Genomic DNA, 17,264 nt, shown 5'->3' with positions numbered 1-17,264 from the left:
GAATCTATGATGATGACAACTAAATATAGATATGCAAAAGGAATAAGAATATATGGATTATGAAAAGTCTTAGCCAAGTGTAAGGCTAAAATCCATGACATAAGATGTCCATGTGGCAAGATTATGTGGAATATTTGAATTAAAAATCCATATATCCACAAAAATGAAAATTAGAAAATGGAAATTAGAGGTAGAAAATAGAACTTAGGAAATTGTGAATTCCCATAGTTTGCGAAGACAAATCAATTAATTAATGAATATCAATTAATTGAGAATGTTAGGAAGAATGATTAGTAATGTGAGATGAAAATGATCGAAATGTCACAGGATTAGATTATGGGTTACCTAATCCTATAAGATAAATTAGCAAATGATTGGCCAATTTGATTAGATAAATGCAACAATGTCCTTTGATGAAATGTGACAATTATGCAGATCGACTAGGATGATGATGGGTAGACCAAAGCCATGGTCAAATTGAATGATTGATTTGGATTGATAACATGCCAAGGACACATGACATGGATTAAAATATGTAACATTTAACAACCATTCTAAATTTTATAGGATTGAAATTGATTGATAAGGTTGATCATAATAACATTGGTAGACATTGTCAATGTTATTAAAATGGTTTGATGATGTCACGATCTGACACTAATGGACTCAAAAATGACAATGATCAGATGACAAGAATGACAATTTGACCCAGTACTGAGAGCTATGACATTACCAAGGTCAGATATGACGGGTTTGATAAGGTTTGATAGGTTTCTGAGGCATTGAGAGCCACTACAATGCCTAGAATTTGATAGATGATGATTCATTTGGGATATATGACATGCTTCAGATTGATTATGGTTCATTTGGGACAGTTTTGGGTTTATTAGGGATGATTTTTAGTTGATTCAAGGTGATTCCAGGTTGATTTGGATGATTCCGGGTCGATTCCAGAAAGTTTGGATAAAAAGGGGATTGGTTTCGGAGCGATCTACAATTGATTTGAAAGGGGATATGAATGATGAAGAATATTGTTAAAATTTGGTTGAATGATAATCAAGTTGGCCAAAAGATCAGAATTAGTGAAATGAGAAAATGTGACGAGTTAGTGTGAAAAAGTGATTACAGTGTAGACACAAACCATTTTTGAGTGTCTACATCCTTAAGCTTATTTAGCTCACAATTGGTATCTGCCACATTCTCAACCAGAGTGAGACAAACAACACAATTCCCCATGTGGGGGGGGGAGGGGAGAAGGGGGTATTTTTCCTTCACCTACAACATAGGGGGGTTAGATAAAAGCTTCTCTTTTTCTTTTTTATCGTTCCTTCTAGGGGATGAGGCAGTCATAAGCAAAACATCTTTAGAGGCATGAGTGTCTAGATAAGTGTCATGATTGAAGTTATAAAGCTTCATAGAAAAAGTAGTTGAAACGTGAGAGGGGTCCTTACAACGTCCATCTTCGATTTTCCTGGGATCTTTTTGCCTTCACTTGCAACATAGGAGTTAGATAAAAACTTTTCTTTTTCTTTTTAATCATTCCTCCCATGGGAGGAGGCAATCATAGCCGAAACATCTTAAGAGGCATGGGTGTCTGGATATGTATCACGGTTGAACTTGTAAGGCTTCATAGAAAAAGTAGTAGAAACATGAGAGGGGTCCTTACTCACAACCTCCATCTTCAACTTTCCCCCCTCAAAATCTGAGGTTCCTCTCTAGTCTCAACCTCCCTTTCTTCCTCATCCCCTTCCTCCAAATTCCTCCTTGCCATCTCTTTTATACAGGGTTTTTCCTTCCCATTATCTCTAGAGCCCAACACCTATCCCTCTATATCCAAATACCATTTCTCCTTCTTCTTCTCTCTAGCTTGCATTTTAAGCTTCATCTAGTTGATTAAGCTACGTCTTGTAGAGTCCAAGTCATTTGCAAGTCCTTGCATTCAATCTTAAGAATAGAGTCAATAGTCAAGTTTAAGTTAAAAAGAATAATGTCAAAAACAAAAGAATAATATTTTCATTGCACATTGTGAAGCCATATATCTTTAGAAGTGCATCATCAAATCTTGAGAAATAGTGTTAAGAGTTCCTTGTGTGGTAAGCCGATGAATATTAATACTTAACTTCAATTGATATTGAGTGTTTAATTTTCATCTATTTGATGGGATTGAAGATGAGAGATCAATGTGAAACCATTTGAGTACACCTTAGAAGTTTGCAATAGGTGAGTCAAGTTGTTGATTAAGCTTCATCTAGTAGAGTCCAAGCCATTCAAAAGTCCTTGCATCTAGTCTTAGGAATAGAGGCAATACTCAAGTTTAAGTAAGTAAAAAAGACAAGTATCAAAACAAAATCATTACACATTGTAAAGCCATATCTTTAGAAGTGCATCGTCAAATCTTGAGAAATAGCGTAAGTCCCTAAGGTTTTACCATCATATCACATCATATCATTGAGTAGGTATCTACAATTAATGGAACCTTGAAATTATTGTGTGGTCTTACATTGCAAGCTTAGCATAAGGGATAACTTTATTCAAGAGAAGATTAGGTATTTAATGTTTCATTATAAAACATTGTGTATTTGATTATGCGCGTAGTAGAATAAAAACTCACACCAACACAAACACATGATTCCAAATACAACTCAAAAGCATATTGTAATGTAGCTAATAATCCCTAAGTGTTTCCACCAATCTTTCACTTTAATTCCTTAAAATAGGAATTTGAGTATGAAATGCCTCTTAAGTACTAGATTGAATACTTGAAATTTCTGTGCAAAAATGAACCTTCTGTGATGTAAGAAATTAATCTTGTTAATTTGAGACAAACTTGTCTCTACAATAACTTGTAATAGCACTCATTGATTTTTGTGTGTTTCAAGTTACTCTTACAATGAAATATGTATATGATATGAAGACATGTCTCTTCTTAACTATTATTAATTATCACAAATAATATTTTCTCAACATATTATCATAATGGTAATTATATATATATATATATATATATATATATATATATATATATATATATATATATATATATATATATATATATATATATATATATATATGTATGTATGTATGTATGTATGTATGTATGTATGTATGTATGTATGTATGTATGTATGTATGTATGTATGTATGTATGTATGTATGTATGTATGTATGTATGTATGTATATCTCATATGCATAAATACATACAGATATGTGTGTGTGTGTGTGTATACTTAATAATTTATTATCAATAATTATAATGTTCCATGATTATAATAGAGAAAGATATAAACCAAATGTTTAAAGGCCAATAAGCCATTCAAATATTTGATTTCATTGATTGGAATCATTTGATCAAGGCTACAATCATTAATACTAATCTTAGCTAGGAAGGATTATTTCAATCCAAATAAATAACTTAGTATGAAAAGAAAAATCACTTTAATGTGAAATAGGTTGCATGGCATTGCTCACAAATATCTTGAATTGGGAGATATCCACCATAATGATATCAGCTCATGATATCAAGAGTAATGGCGTACTAGTATCAAGTCTCCTGATATTTACCAAGTACTCAGAGTAATCACCTACAAATATCAAGTGTCGTGATATTCACCAAGTACTTAATATATCCAAGATGTTACCTTACACTATTATAAAAAATATAGTCCCTCCATGTATATCAACCATAAGATATTCACCACACTCATATTTCCCTTGATATGTGCACTAGCATCTAATCTCATGATGCCTACTAAGGAAAATATATGCACATGGTGTCCCCATATACTAAGTCTCATAGTATACACCGTGCTATATCTCACTAACTAATCACTAAATTACATGAGATATGCACTATCATGATCTTTAGGGACATCAACCAAATGACATCCATCATTATATCAAGTTAAACTATTGTTAAGATCGTCACCTTACAATGGTAACCCCAAGTAAACTTATTGAAATATTGTCACCTCTCAAGTATTTTTCACAAGATCATGTAATAACTCACATAACATCCAACATGAACCATATAAGAAGGTAGGTCCACCATGAATATTCTCAGAGGGTGGAACACGAGTTTTACCTCAAACTTTTCTCTCACAAAGAATGATGATACATCCTAGGAAATCACTAGTGTTGAGTTTACCTCTTAGTAAGGGGTCTGACCCATAACTCCGAGCTTTTCTTCAAAAATATACAAACTTCACTTTTTGCACAAGGCTTAGGGAAAATATTAGTTGTTAGATCTTCAGTGATAATGTACTCTAGATGACTAACATTCCAAGTATTCATTTATGGTTTAGGCATTTGCATAAAGGCCTTTTTTTACATACATTGAACTCCATCTCATGAATCACGGTGGACTCTAATTGTTACAATTTCCTAATCAATATAAAATCCATCTTGATGTGGTCTACTCCCTCTGAATCAAAATCAACTAAATCATATCCTCTATCTACTCCTTTTGTCATAGAATATATTGTGATTCATAGTAACATGAGTGAATGTACTAAACTAGGGGTTTATCCCCAAGTTTTCTTACATCAAACGTTCATGCTAAAGTGGCTCCCTTATGAAGTTCCAAGTTCATGCATCAACCACTTGACTTCCAAGTTTACCTCTGACGAATGTGCCAGAATCCCTTTTGTTATAGAAGGATACTCATAATTCTCAAATAGAAGATATCTTGCTCCAATAGCCTCACTTTATCTAGCATGAACATCAGATGACTAATGAATACTAGATCAAAAATTCATTGGAGCTATTTTCATAAGATTGAATCCTACACAATATTTGGTAACATGCCTAGTGTACCATTCTTCTTTTTCTACAAGAACATCCCTAGAGACAAAAGAAAAAGTCAAGGCAACTAGCACTTATAGTGCACATAAAAATATAATTAAGAGAGAGAGGATAGAATGAGTAGATAAATATAATACTTAAGGATAATAAATACTTATTTGTACATCAACATCCTTGATACAAGTTGCTCCAATGCATCAAATCAGAAAATATCTACATATAAGCATTTGTCAAACAATTTGAGTACACTGTTTGGCTCTTGTTTGTCATTATGAAGGTTTCTAAAAGACTTTATTTATGAAGTAGACACATTCTCATATTGTTTGAGAGACATCTCCCCTTTGAATCATGTCCCCTCTAAGGACGGTTCAAATGGGATTGGAACTATTATTCCTCCCCACAATATAAAATTCCCACTTATTCCACTTTATAGAGTTTTCAATCACTATCAAGTTATCAACCTCTATATTTTCCTCCAAAGTGATATGCAGACATGATGTGATTGTTGTAATGCAATTGTAACCAAATTAATGTAGTAAAGAAGACAACTAAAGGTAATGACACTATATCAAATTATGTTTAGGGTCAATAGTAATGCAAAATCTATAACTACTCTTCAATGCTAGATTACTCTCGAAGCAAATTTTGTTTCTATTTCCTTAGCCTCCAAACATACCCATACAACAAAACTGATAGAAGAAAATTTGACATTGAAACCCAATGTATTCAAGAGGAAAGAAAATTGTTGGCCATGTGACAAAGAGCTGGTCACCTTTCATGCTAATGTCAATGCTTTAATATTGCCTTCTGCAATCAATAGTCATGTCAATGTCAATAGTTTGATTACATATCTGAGTGAAATATAATCTCCCTCATCATATCATACATATAGTTCAAAGGTTCAACAATCAATTTCTATTGAATAGGGATTCCATTACTACAAGTAAATCTTGGCTTTCAAAAATGTCTTAACCCTATCACACCTATAAATATAAAAAATCACGTCCACACATTGTCTCAGATGTGCACCAACTAAAACAAGGAGAGCCAATCTTTAGTACAATGCCCTCAAATTGTAAATGTAGACATCTATTTGTTTCCATATGGGTATGATCTCTTCATGATTTTGTTCAAAGATAAAACTTAGGATATGGGTATGATCTCTTTGTGATTTTGTTCAAAGACAAAACTTAGGATTGAAAAATGAGAGATTCTTGAATTTGATTCTGTGAATGATTATCATCGCTCTATTGTGAGTCTTTCATCCTTGGTGTGGAATCGTTAACTCTAGAAATAAGCATCACCCCAACATAATCACATTAGACTTAGTGCAACATCATAAATAAGTATCAAGTGAATATAGGAACATTGTAACCTCCAAAGATTTAGTCTCATACGATACTACTTTTCCATGAAGAACATTATCTCATGAATATATTTAATCATGATGCTTTCATTTATTAAAATAAACGACAATATAATGATTGCCCTTTAATATTTTGAACTCTAATTCTTATAAAAAAATTGTCAATTATTAATCTTCAAACCCATGAACTACTATTAGCTAAAAACTTCATCAAAGGTTCCATAAATAAATTATTTCACTATCTATCATTCAATACAAGGGTCGACTTCATTTCACAAGGAACACAAACTAACTCCATCCGTTGAAGAACCAACCTAGACTTGTAGAAAGGCCAATGTGGAGTGGGACTATGTTACTAAATGTAGTGAAGATCTATTGCTCATGGATTTTCATTGTAGGCAACCCCCAATCTATTGTCCATGTAGGCAACTTCTAGAATCCTCATTAATCAGAATGCAACCCATATTTTTAGGCCACAACAAAGATAACCTTTTACAAATACTATGAACAATCAAGATTGAATATAATTGGCACACCAAATAGTCACATTCTCATACTTGCTCCTTTGTTGTGGAAGGTATAGAAAGTAGTTATTTAGTTACAATAGTCATTGTTCTCCATCATGTCTTTTGAATCCATGTATTGGTATGTTGGAGAGAATGCTCTATGGGATTATTGTATTTCTAGTTGACTCATTTAAAATTTCCTAGTTAAAGTGTTGACTAATCTCCCAATGCTACCAAGTTGGAGCTATTTCTCCCATTCTTTGGTTTGGAGTCCTCACAGATCTTCACAATTATTTTTACAATACATATATGATAGTGTGCAGACAAAAACATAATCCAAAATACTTGTTTAAAGTTGTCAATACTTATCAAATCAATATATTGATAGTTCTTAGTAAATGCTACAAAATCCTTAATCTTCGACAATTTCTACGAACCATCTTTATCTCAAGGTGATGAATACTATCAACTAGGTTTTAATCTATGACAACCAAACACAAATCCCTATGGATCATTATGATTTGGTATTGTTTCATTAACTTGAATACAAGGCACAACTCATGACAAATACTGCACCTTTATATGGAATGATCAAATAGCTTGATAATATTTACTAGTGCTTAGAAATGTGAAGACAAATGTTAATTATTATCTTTTGGCGATTCCTTCAATTGCAAAATAAATAATTATTTTATTTTATTTTCATCATAGGCAGGAAAAGCCTGGCCTGATATCATGTTAAGTTTGAATAATTTGTCTCTGCTATAACTTGTAATAGAACTTATTGATTTGTGTGTGTTTTATGTTACTCTAAAAATAAAATATGTATATGATATGAAGAGGCATGTCTCCCTAAGAGATATGTCTCTTCTTAACTCATATTAATTATCACAATATTTAATATTCGTTCAATGTATTATCATAATAATAATAATTTATATTTAAAATATGTATATATATAATATATCTCATACATCGATATATAGAGATGTCAAATATATAAAGATCAATAGATCATTCAAACATTTGATTTCATCCATTAAAATCATTAGATAGAAACTACAATCATTTACAAATCCTAATATAAATTATCATAACAATATGACTACAACCCAAACAATCTATCCAAAAAGGAGAAAAGATACGCAACAACCCAAACATGACATTCACATAGCACACCAGAAACTAACAAAGTCCAGGCATCTGTGACTTTTGCAATCTTGTTCTTTAGCTCTCAACAACATTGTAGGAAAACATATTTTGGTACCTCCAATAACATCCATGAAGAGCAATATGAAAAGGAACGACTCTTATTCTACATATCAAGCAACAAAAACTACTATCTAAGAAATTCTCTTGTTACGGTAATCATATAAATAGCCACGAATTAATTGGAATGATCATGGTTATCCACACAATTTGCAGAAAATCTGAGGAATGATGTTGAGTTGTTAAGAATTGAGAAATGGTTTTCCAAAAATAGCTCACGTCATTATTTTATACTTTGACGCCCATCTCCTCTTTTGAAGAACAAAAATTGTATTCTTGTCTTAATATCCATTTTCTCACCTCATGGCATCGATCTCAAATCACAATAGTTTAAGAGACAAAATTCATCCTTGGAGGAAAAACAACTTGAAAGATGGATACATATACAAAACCCACAAATAGAAGGGGAAGATCCACAATGCCATTGAATATTGATGTCATTCATGACTCGTGTTCCACCATATTAGCTCAAGTTTTATTTCTTCTACTTATATTTTATCATGCCAATGACTGTTTCCAAAATCATCAGATAGACATCCTGAGTTTTTCTTAAATAGTTTTAGTTTTGCCAAAGAATAAGTGTGGGCTTCCACATGCAATCCATTATCAGTTTTTCCAATTGTACATGTACTTAGCACTAGTGACTAAAGAATCTATTTAGATTTTGATATGTTAGTTATAAGCAAGGAGTCTACATAGGAAGATTAATTACAAGTTAGGGAGTATTTTGTGTTGAGGTTGATGAAAAATCAACCCCATAGCTCCCAAGAATCACCTGCATGCAAACACCTATCACAAAAAGAGAGAGAAGAAAAAGCTATGGAGGCTAGAATTCCCAAATCCATAGATGAGACATTCTTGATGAGAAAAAAGAGAATTTTTTATTATCAAAAGTGAATGAATAAATTACAAAGATACCAATCCTTATAAAAGGAGATCAAAACTCTAACAGGTAACTAACCTAGGTTGCAATTAATAAAAGTATTTATTATTATATGTCCAAAGTTTAGCTTTAGTAAACTAGAGATAATAAGTGACTTAATAATTAAATCAAAATAATTTAATTAATAAGGTAATATCTTATTACTTTAACATCCTACTTAAGATGTATATTTTTCCATCACACCAAAAGCCTGTACTCATGGTGGAGAGGGATCTATTAGGGATATAGTCACTACACTGGTTCACTTGATGGAGTTGTATATAACCATTTATCATGTGAGATTTTGTACCCACTACATACCATGTTGATAATCCAAACCTATGCAGATGAAGGGTCAAAGGGCTTGAGGGACTTGAACCGATGACCTATTCTCTAATACCATGTAGAAGTTGATGAAAGATCAACCCTATAGCTCCCAAGAATCACCTGCATGAAAACAACTGTCACAAAAAGAGAGAAGCAAAGGCTATGGAGGCTGGAATTCCCAAATCCATAGATGAGACATTCTTGATGAGAAAAAAGAGAAATCGTCATTATCAAAAGTGAAAAGTAGATCAAAACCCTAATAGGTAACTAACCTAGGTTGCATGATAATAATTAATAAAAGAATTAATTATTATATGCCCAAAATTTAGTTTAACTAAACTAGAGATAATAAATGACTTACTAATTAAATCAAAATGATTTCCTTTTACTCTAACAATTTGTATTTTCCAAGTTTGAATAAATCTTTGTGCTGAGATGTAATTTATATACACAAAAGCATGCTACAATATAAGTTTTCATCATTCTGCTCTAAAACATAGTATGATTTGTTCTGAAATAGAGTTTTGTCTTTGAATTTATTTACTTAATTTTTTCTTTCCTGTATTAATTCTACTTGTTGTTGCTATACTTTATACATTTTGAATTGGAGCACAAGGTTCTTGGAGGCTTCAACATAGAAAATAATTTGCAAATTCTGGAGTTTGATGGAGTTGGTTACCAATATTGATCAATCAAGATGAAGACATTTTTTATTGCAAAACATTTTTGGGAGATCGTTGAATTTGGATATGAAGAGCCTATGAATTGGGATGATCTCATAGCCAATGAAAGGAGATTGAAGAAAGAAGATGAGAAGAAGAATACAATGGCTTTGTTTCACAGTTAGATGGCTCTTGAAAATATCTTATTTTCTCTAATTGTTGATGCCTAGAAAGAAAGAAGGAGGACTAGAAGACTCTAAAAGATTCTTACCATGGCAATGGTGAGATCAAGGTTATGAAGCTACAAACCTTGAAAACAAAATAAAAGAATTTGAAGATGAAGGAAACACAGAATGTGGGAGATTTCTGTCTAAGAGTCATGGATGTGGTTAATAAAATGGCCACTTTAGGTGAACCTATGAGCCAAGAGAATGTGATCCAGAAGGTATTGAGATCTCTAACACTAAGATGGAATATTCTAACAATTATTATGGAAGAAAAAAAAAATTACACACCTTGGAGTATGATGAGCCAGTTGGATCTCTCATGTCACATAAAGTTAGATTGAGAGAGAGACACTTCTACTAGCATTAATGAGAAGGATTTTGCTTCCCAATTGTAAATTTAAAAGAATGATGGTGCTAGCAGCAACAATAACAACAACAAAGACTTACAAAGGGGTCAAAATTAAAATTATTCAAGAGGAACCAGAGGAAGAAGAGGTGCTCAAGGAGGAAGAGGCATAGGTAGATTTGATAAAAGGAACATCTAATGCTATCATTGCAATAGGTATGGACACTTTGATAAAGAATGTAGATTGAAATAGGGTAACAATAATGCAAATTATGCTCAAGATGAGGATGTTTCCTCAGGTAATTTATTATTGTGTTATGGAAAAGCTAAAAATAATGTGAATGATGTTTGGCATTTGGATTCGAGGCTCTCTAATCACATGTCTAGTAATAAGAAAGTATTTTCAAAGCTTGATGATGGTTCCAAATCCAATATTACTCACAACCATAGGAGCCATGGATGTTTAGACAAAGGAAGGTAAAAAAAGTGTTCAAGATATCTATTATACTCCAAAATTGTAGAATAATTTATTAAGTGTTGGGTAGCTATGTGAGAAGAATTATAGGGTGGTATTTGAGAATAAGAAATGCACTATCTATGATAAGAATCAAGGCAATAAAATGATTACAATTGTTCCTATGACAAAGAATATAATGTTTCCTTTGAAGTTTGGTGAAAATGACAATTAGCTTGTCAATATGGCGTATGAGGATAAAATTTAGTTATGGCATCTCAGGTATGGCCATTTGAATTTCAATAGCTTGAAGATTCTGACATCCAATGCATTGGTTCTTGGATTGCCTAAGGTTGAAAAGCATAAATAGTTTTGTGAAGGATGTGCAAAAGGGAAGCATGCAAAGGAATCATTTCCAAAAGGCAATGCATGGAGGGCCCATCACCCACTTCAACTTATTCATTCTGACATTTGTGGTCCTATGCAAACATAGAGCTTGGGTAAGTCCTCATAATCCATTTCTTTTATTGATGATTACTCATGCATGTGTTGGGCACATTTTTTGAAGACTAAGGATGAAGCCTTTGATACGTTCAAGAGGTTTAAAGCTTGTGTAGAGAACGAGAAAGGGAACATAATCAAATGTTTGAGAACATATCACGAAGGAGAGTTTTTCTCAAAATATTTTCAAAAAGTTTGTAAGATGAATGGGATCAAAAGGAAACTCACAACTACATACACACCTCAATAGAATGGAGTGGTTGAAAGGAAGAACTGTATTATGGTATAAATGATAAGGAGCGTGCTACAAACCAAGGGTTTGAGCAATTCTTATTGGGTTGATTAAGTTGCTACAATAGTCTATATTCTCAACATAAGTCCTACAAGTGCCCTAGACAAGATGACTCTATATGAAGCATGGTATGAGAAAAGGCCTAATGTAAATCATTTTAAAGTTTTTGATTTTTTGTCTTATGTTCGTATCCCTGATCAAAATAGCCTAAAGCTAGATGCTAAAAGTGAATCATGCATTTTCTGGGTTACAATGAGGAAAGCAAGGCTTACATATTCTATAATCATATTACTAATAAGCTTGTTGTTTCAAGAGATGTGATTTTTGATGAAGGGGGAGTTTATGGTAATCAAAAAGGCCATGTTGAAAAGCCAAAATCAATTTTGGATGATGATATTATTATTAATAATGATAATGAGCAGTCGACTAATGGATCTATTTCAAGATCTCCAAGCCCACCAAGTATCCCTTCATCAATTTCTAGTGAAAGTCCATCCTCAAGTCTAGGTCCTCCAAGAAAGGTAAGAATATTAAGTGATATTTATTAGAAGTGTCGAAATCAAGCACGTGAAGAAGATCCAATAGGTGAGAAAATAAATTTTGCATTACTTGCTAAAGCTGATTTTGAACCATCATGTTCTGAAGATGCATGTACTAATGAGGTTTGGATGCAAGAAATGAGTAAAGAGATGAATTCCATTCATAGGAATGAGACATGGAATCTTGTAGAGCTTCCACACGAGAAGAAGAGAATTGACACAAAATGGGTCTACAAGATCAAGTATAATAATGATAGGAGCGTTGAAAGATACAAAGCAAGATTGGTTGCTAAAGGTCTCACTCAAAGCTATGCCATTGGTTATGACGAATTTTTTTCATCAATAGCAATACAAGAGACTATTAAGATGCTAATCTCGCTTGGAGCTCAAAAGAAATTAAATGTTCATCACATGGATGTGAAAAGTGCCTTCTTGAATGGGTGCTTAGAAGAGGAAGTATATGTGGGGTAACCAAAAGGTTTTGAAGTTCAAGGCAAAGAAGATCATGCCTACAAGTTGAAGAAGACATTAAATGGCCTCAAAAAAGCACCACATGTATGGTATGCAAGGATTGATGGATATTTTCAACACAATAGCTTCCTAAGAAGTAAGAGTGAACCTACCCTTTACTAAAAATGAGAAGGTAATGATACTCTCATAGTGAGTTTGTATATTGATGATTTGTTATACATCGGTAGTTATTCAAAGATGAAAGATGAATTCAAATTTTCTATGATAAATGAATTGAGATGAAAGATTTAGGACTCGTGACGTCTACATAGGAAGATTAATAAAAAGTTAGGGAGTAGTTTGTATTTTCAAAATTTGAATAAATATTTGTGTTAAGATGTAATTCATATACACAGGAGTACACTGCAATAATATAGTCAGTTGTTTATTTGCCTCAATATTGTGTTTACTATGTTCTAAAACAGAGCACTACCTTTTTATTTTTTATTATCTTTATTTGATGGGCTAGAATTAATTTTGATTGCACAGATTTTTCTCTTCACAACTCTTGCTTATTGTTTTAAATTTGTTCATTGTTGTTGTAGATACTATAAATGGTATCAGAGCACAAGGTTCTCAGAGGCTTCATAATGATAGATAATTTGAAAATTATAGAGTTTAATGGAGTTGATTACCAATACTAGTCAATCAAGATGAAGATATTTTTAATTGAAAAAGATTTTTGGAAGATCATTGAATTTAGATATTAAGAGACCATTGAATTTTGATGCTAATCTCTCTTGCAACTCAAAAGAAATGGAGTATTCATCACATGGATGTGAAAAGTGCCTTCTTGAATGGTTACTTAGAAGAGGAAGTATATGTGGGATAACCACAGGGGTTTTAAGTTCAAGGCAAAGAAGGTCACATCTACAAGTTGAAGAAGGATTTATATGGCCTCAAGAAATCACCACATGCATGGTATGCAAGGATTGATGGATATTTTCAGCACACTAGCTTCCAAAGAAGTAAGAGTGAACCTACTCTTTACTACAAACAAGAAAGTAATGATATTCTCATTATGAGTTTGTATGTTGATGATTTGTTATACATGGGTAGTTGTTCAAAGATGATAGATGAATTCAAAGTTTCTATGATGAATGAATTTGAGATGAAAGATTTAGGTCTCATGAAGTATTTTCTTGGCATAGAGGTTTATCAAGTTAAAGATAAAAAAATTATTTTCCAAACCAAGTATGCAAAGAATATGTTGAAGAAGTTTGATATGGATGATTGCAAACCTCTTTCCACTCCAATTTCTCATGGAGTTACATTGTGTAGAGATGATGGTGCTAAAATTATTGATGAGACATCATACAAACACATTGTTGGAACTTTGATGTTTCTAAATCACACAAGGTGTGATATTGTATATTTAGTTTCATTGGTTTCAAGGTATATGACAAATCCATTAGAGTTGCATATGCTAGTAACCAAGAGAATTTTGAGGTATTTGAAAAGAATTGTAGATTATAATGTTCCTACTACTATGCACTAGAAGACTTGCAAGAAATAATTATGAGAAATCTCATAATCATGAATTGTACTATACTATTCAACCCTTTAATATCAACCCCAAACCTTAAAGACATTTCTAGATTGGGCCCCTCAATTGGTCAACCCTCTTTTCTAGAATGCACCCTTTAAGGTTTACATATGCATATGTTGACACCATTAGAACATTCCTTCCATTACACTTCTTCAAGCATGTTGATCAGATGGAGATAGTTCTCACATACCAACAATATAGAGGTTGTATCCATTAAGTAGTATTTTGGCCAAATGGGTGTTACACCCATCTTTGATACCTACACTTACATCCATCTTTGTTGTGTTAGCCAAATAGATAGTTATACCTATCACTGATACTAACACCAAGAGTTTTTCATTTACTTAATTGTATTAGCCAGATAGGAATGCATCTCTAATACAAATATGTCAAGTAATAACCTTCCCTTTTTAGAGTATTTGTTAGTCCTTTAATCAAATAAAGTATCCTCACATATTGAATTATTCCACTTTATGATCCATTAGCAAATATCATTAAATACTAATTCTTCAAATTTACAATCCTTTAATACATTACATTATTTCAAATAAAATAAATATTACTTGAAAAATATACACTCACATATGTTTATTAGCTGATAGGCTTTCCCTTTGGAGTTCACTCCAACTGGAATTTGTCTCACACAGGTAAGCCACCAGCTGAAAATGGTTTGCAGTTCATGATTTGCCAAAACATGATATGCAAGGAAACCTCTGGTATAACACATTAGGCAAAAAAAATTCTCGGTAATTTGAATTTCTCTTCCCTAAATTTCTCAGTAATTTGTGAAGTTTTTGTAACAGATTCTCTTTAACCTTTCAATGAAATCCTGGCATAATATTAATTGATTATTGTACTAATTTGTAGGAAGCTCTGGAGGTTTTGATGACTCAATTAGAACAAGAGAAAGAGGATTAAAAATAGAGGAAGAAGGAAAATAAATTGCAAAAAGTGGTGGCAAAGGCTCAAAAGATGCAACAAAGGAGGTTTGAAGGAAGTTCTTCATCGTCCTCTGAATCAAGTGACAATGATTGCAAGCAGATCAATATTGCGGATCTCTGGAAGAATCAAATTCTTGAACAAGCAGCTTGCATTGACATCACGCCTGCTAAAATGTTGGAAAACCCTTTTACTATAGGAGGATTGGATCAAGAATTTGTAGAGACTAAGGAAAAATTGGGGCTTAGTGGAGTGGAGATTGCAGGGGATTTACAACGGAAAGTGTAGGTTTGCATGAGAAGAAAGTGCAAGAAATTAGGGTTAGAGCAATTGTTGGCTACTTTTGAGGAAAGGATACAAAAATCTGGAATGGGATGTGCAATTCAGGCTGTGGGCTAAAAATCCATGGGCAAGTGCAAAAGTGCCCCCAACGTAAAGGTGCAGAATGAATTTTCCAAAAATTGCATGTGGGAGTTGGGATTGGACATATAGATTTGGTTTTGAATCACCAGTTTAGATTTTAACTAGAGAAAGATGAATTGAAGGTTGTTGAAGCATAATGTTCTCTTAGTTACTTTTCTTCTTGGGGTTCTACAAATTTGTGCTCCATAGAATGTGACAAATTTTTTGAAATTGTGTAAAAATATATTAGATCAAATTCAAAGTAGTATTTTGAATTTTTGTCCTCAAATTGAGGATTGCTGCTTTTATCAATTAATTTGCTCGAGTGTCATGTTTATCTATGATTTTGGATCACCACAATCTAGCTTAAGATCAAAGAAGTACGAATCGAAGGACAACATCCTTGTTCAATCTTGAATTTTTAATTAGGGTTGTCCAAGTTTATGCTTCCATAAGATGTGGAAGAATTCTTTAAAATTGTATATGATTATTTTAAAACTGCTTCCTATCAATTTTCCTTTTGGCTATCCTTCCACAAAAATGTATAGTTGACCAATTTTTAAAAGTTCAAAAACATCAATGTCGAATAAAATTGCAGTTGCGCATTTACTGCAACACATTAATGGGGGATGGCATGAGAGATAAGACTAAGACTAATCAATTATATTTGAACTTTTGACTGCACTTTATTGTGGAGCTACTCTCCCATACAAACAAATTATCTCCATGATTTGTTCTTCATTCTTTGTCCCGCCTATTGTTTTAATATACCTATTAAATCCTAGGTTGGTATATTATCTGCTCAATCTCAATGATTCCTCAATTAGGGAAACTTCAATTTCCTGCGTTGTGGCACTCCTTGCTTTGTGTATTCGGCAGCTAGTTTGTTCAGCAGCTCTGAAAATTAGATAAAGAGTCTCTGTCGGCAGATCATGAATATTTCAAATTCCAAATATTTCTACCACACTCAAATACAATTGAAGATGTATGGCTCACTTACTGGGCAGCCAAAATAAAGAACAGTATGAATGAATTAGTAAGAGAGCAGAGAGTTATACATAATTGCTTTTAACTATGAGAGACGTTGAATTGACTAAAGGTGAATGTCTACAACTAGAGAATGATTGGCATAAAGGCCTGTGGCTAAATAGCAGAAAGAATGCACTAGATGTGACATTTTTTTGAATTAATTAATTAATTTAAAAGTGACAAAATAATGGTTTCGTAACTTTTAAATTAATTAATAAATTTATAAAAATGTCACATCTGGTACAAATATTCTACTACGTAGACATCGCTAGCATAAAGAGGGTTGGATGGGAGTAGTAGCCAAAATATTCAAAAGTGTACCTGACGATATGATTGAGGATTTCAATGATGCCTTGGTAGCTTACAGGGAGATGCAGGATGTGTTAAAATTTGTGGATTGCCCAGACAATATAGTTGTGGACCCCTTTAACATCTTTGGCACATTGAATTTGTGGGGCTTCATGAATAGTATAAACTTTGAAGTAGAAACGTTCAATCTGGAGAGAAAGCTCAAGCAGACTGAATCGGTTGAAGAAAAGTAGTAGTCCACAACACAAGATCAGGAGGACACACTACAAAAGTTTTTGGGTGATCTTCCGCTTAGAGGATTCGACTTGAACAAA

The 17,264-nt window shown here is 32.8% G+C and overlaps 1 pseudogene; it reads left to right on the top strand.

Moving 5' to 3' along the window:
- Window positions 1-14,954: 14,954 nt before the first annotated feature.
- Window positions 14,955-15,770, top strand: LOC149562143 (uncharacterized; annotated as a pseudogene).
- Window positions 15,771-17,264: the final 1,494 nt, after the last annotated feature.

This window comes from Cupressus sempervirens, chromosome 4, assembly GCF_028749045.1.
Source record: "Cupressus sempervirens isolate cs-2001-9-10 chromosome 4, ASM2874904v1, whole genome shotgun sequence".
NCBI classification, from domain to species: Eukaryota; Viridiplantae; Streptophyta; class Pinopsida; order Cupressales; family Cupressaceae; genus Cupressus; species Cupressus sempervirens.
Note: the sequence above shows the minus strand (reverse complement) of the source record. Positions and strands in the feature narration are given on the sequence as shown.